Source organism: Onychostruthus taczanowskii, unplaced genomic scaffold (assembly GCF_017590055.1).
Source record: "Onychostruthus taczanowskii isolate IOZ18803 unplaced genomic scaffold, ASM1759005v1 scaffold3, whole genome shotgun sequence".
Classification (NCBI taxonomy): Eukaryota; Metazoa; Chordata; class Aves; order Passeriformes; family Passeridae; genus Onychostruthus; species Onychostruthus taczanowskii.
The window spans coordinates 18,177,302-18,181,335 of record NW_024500349.1 but is presented as its reverse complement, the minus strand read 5'-3'; positions in this window follow the sequence as shown (position 1 = coordinate 18,181,335).

Sequence of the window (4,034 nt, the reverse complement as noted above, 5' to 3'; positions counted from 1 at the left end):
GAGGCAGGGGTGGGGGGGCCGTTTGCAGTCAAAGTTTATACAATGCAATAATTTAATTAAAAAAAAATAAAAAGAAACGTAAGGGCCAGTGTATAAAGATTATACCAGCATTAATAGTGAAAATATTGTGTATTAGATATAATTCTGCAATATTCTATGTATATATAATTTACAGGTAAGGTGGTGTAAAAATCCAAGATATCTGATTATAAAATATTTTTTTGTTGTTGTTGTTGGTTTTGGTTTCGGGGCTTTGGGCTTGTTGTTTGGTTTCGTTGGTTTTTTTTGGATTTTTTTTTTTTTTTTGGTTGTAAGAAGTTTTAGATGCTATCTTTAAGATTTTTTTTAAAGCTTAAGTTACTTTTTTATAGACTTAAGCGCAGTTTTAATGGACATTGGACGCTGTTTTTTGAAATTCAAAAAAAAAAAATTAAAAACAACTTTTGCTGAAGTCCAAAGATTTTTATTGCTGCATTTCACACGACTGTGAACCGAATAAATAGTTCTCCTATTTAATTTTTTTTTTTTTTCTGGAGTTGGGGTGTCTGGGGCTGATTTTGGGGATAGACGAGGAGAATTTAATTTTAAAATAAGGAAAAGATATAAGTAGCGTTAGGGAAACAAATCTCGAAGCACCGTCTTGAAACAAACCCGGGGTCCTTCCCTGATCCTCTCTGCTCCTTCACCACCGCCAAGGAGAGCCACGGGCGCCCGTGGCTGCGGAAGGCAGGCGTGGATGCTGGGTAGAGATGGGGTTAGCACCCCCCTTCCCCCTCCAGCTCCTCGGGATAACTTGGGGAGCCCCATCTCCCAAAAGCGGGATGCTGCTCCCTCACTGCCCCGCCGTCCCGCCGCGGAGGGCAGCGAGGGATGGGACCCGGCTCTGCTCCGGCATCACCTCCCCGAAACATTTGGGAGCGTTTTAGCCCCCCCTTTCCCCCAAAAGTCCCATTTTTAGTTGTTCCTCCCCCTCCGCAGCGCGGTCCCCACCAGCGCCACGCTCCGTGGGTGGGTGTTTGTCCCCACACCCCCTTCCTCACGCACGCACCTCCCTGAAATCGGAGTTTTTGGGCGTCCGAGGCGCTGTGCTGCGTTGAACCCGTTTGTCCCGGAGCGTGGGGTCCCTGTCCCCGCTCCGGAGGGGGATTTGTCCCGCGTGGGGCTGGGTGTGCGTGGGCGGCTGCTCAGGAACGGATTCTCCTGCGACGCTGTTTTTTTTTTTTTTTTTTTTTTTTTTTTTTGGGGGGGGGGGGAACTTCTCGCTTTGCCTTAAAACCTCTTTATTTTGCAGCTCTAATAGATACACACTGTACATAGTAGTATAAAATTTAAAAAAAGGAGGAAAAAAAAAGGAGAAAAAAAAAGGAAGGAAAGAACCCAGCTATAAAATAAAAACTGTAATTTTAAATTCTGTGAATAACCATCAGCTGCTTAGGGGCCAGGATTAAATGACTTCGCCTTTTAGCAAGAAAGCAAAGGATTTTTTTTCTTCTCTCCAGTTTATAAAACATGTGCATTTTACAATTGCAGTATCAAATATTTATAATCGGATGAAATATGAATGTTTCTATTTACAACTGTGTTCTCAACATTGTGAACATTCTCGCTGCATTTTGTGTGTTTCGATTCTCGAGGACTGCATTAAATAATAATAATTAAAAAAAAAAAAAACACCAAAGAACACACTTTATTACGAAATGCAACCCGTGTCACTCAGACGTTACAATGGAGCTATTCGGGAATATATATCCCTAAATGTTCATACAGCCTTCAGACCGCACTTCTGAGCGTTGGAGCTGGAATTAGAAGTATGTCGTAGTTTTAATTCTTTACAGGGGTGTGTGGTGGGGTAAAATGCGTGGCGATTTATGAGAGAGGTGGTTTTGCAGCCAGGCGTTTCATCAGCCTTTTGACTTAATGAGGAAACTTTGGGGGATTCATTCCTAGGCTGAAGGAGAGGACGAACGCCAGTCGGCACCGAGCCCCTCTCGGGCACTCCTCCTCCCGCTCAAAAGGAGCTGAAAACGGAAAGGAAAATCTCTTTAATCTCACGTACTGTCAACAGGTTTCACCTTTTCAAGACTTTAAATACCCGGTGGTGTGATGCTCTGACAGGCTGCGTTTGGAAAAGCTCTGCTAGGAAAACACGTAACCCTGGAGCTCGGGAAGAGGGGATGGAATATTGCCGATGCCACGCCACGAAACCAGGCACCCTGTAAAATACTTGGCAGCCCCGGGAAATGACAGTACCACGATTTTAGGACAGGCTGGACAAAAATAAAACGATCATCCGCCTTGCTGCGACAAAGGGCACAAGAGCTCCGAAATAGCTTTCGGCAGTCAGGAGAGGGAGGAAGGGCAGAGCCTCACTCACCATCAGGGTCCTGCTGCAGGGGACGCGTTCCCAGATAAAAACAAGGAGAATGTGGGGGGGAGGGGGACGCGAGGGGCAAGTATATTTAAAATTTTATTTTGTACCTTATTTTTCTCAAGCTGCTACTTTGGGATAAATTCTGCAAGGGGCAAAATTCTCCAGGAGCGGAGCGGCCGCTGGGACAGTGCACCAAGGGCTTCACCTGCCCGGAGGACCTGGGACCAGGGCTGAGTGCGGGGATGCTGCCAGGATACTGTGGGCTCCTGCTTTCCATCTTGCTTTATTTCCCCAGCCTCTCTGGTTTGCGTGCTTTTGAGATACATATATATTTATTTATTTCCTTTTTTTTTTGTCACCTCCATTAATGGAGGCAGGTGATTTATAATCCCTTGGGAGAAAATCGATGGCAGTGGACGCTTAAGAAGAGTTTTAAATCTGGTTTGAAAAATAGCTTCCGTTGTGCGACTGTACAAAATGGCACCGTGGGTGTGTTACACGAGGATGGCTGAGTCCCATGGAGATATTATTTGTATTTTTTAAGGAAGTCACTAAACATGCAGTGGGAGAAAAATTGGCCCTGCTCCTAAGAGTGCAGACAGAAGTGGAGTTTCCACCTGTCCTCACCCAGCCTGGTAAGAAAAGCTGGGAGCAGAAAACAGATGTGTGACAGCAGCAGGAATATGTAGTTTTAGGTTAAAAAAAAAAAAATAGTAGTGAAACTTCTTCGAGCTAGTCCAGTCTGTGGAGCAAGCACAGACACTATCTCGCTGCTGCTTGGATTTTATCCAGGCCTGAACACAAAATATTTGCCATTGGTAAGCTGTGCCTTGAGTGGGAGCAGCGAGTTCCTCACACGGGCCGTACTTCTCACCTGCCTCGGATATTTTGGGGAGGCGCAGGTCCGGAGGGACTCGCTCCGCTGCTGCCTTGGCCAGCCTGGAGCGGCTGCTGCTCCCCGTGCGCCGGCCAGGACGCGCTCCCACGGCCGGGCAGCGGCTCCCCGCTGGCTCGGGAAGGACCGCACTGCTGAATTAGCCCTCGATAATGTAAAATGTGCAATTATTTGAACAGGAGGAGCTGCTGCACAAGCTCCTTTTGCAATTTTAGCAGAGCAACAAGCCCTTTCTCAAGCAGCCTTTTTTTTTGTTTTGGAAAAGGCAGAATCCCAACCCACAACGGCCCCGAAGCCGGGCCACAGCCTCCCCCAAAATCCGGCTGCTCCGGGACCAGGGTAGAGGCAGGACTGGCCCTGGAGTCACACGGCTGGCAGCGTTTTTATCCTGGCAGGCAGCTCTGCCTGAGATTTCCCTCCTCCATCTAGCGGGGCAGGCTCCTTTCCCTCCAGCCAGGGCAGCGGAGTTCAGTTAAAAAAAAGTCTAATAAAAAGGAAAAAAAACCCCAAACTAACTAATCAAACGAAAAAACCAACCCAGGAAAGTATTTCAGGGCTGAACAAAAATACATCTGCACTTGCCCGCGCCAGCCAGCCCCTCCGTGTAATTAATTAAGCGTATTTTTCCCGTAACTCTGTTCAATGAGCATCTGAGCTCGGAGGTTTAGTGAAGGTGTTCCTCCGCTCCGCTCCCTGCTAACGCAGGATGTGGCACATGCATTGTACAAACCCACACCCAGGCACGATGTATGCAAATGCCCGCGCCAT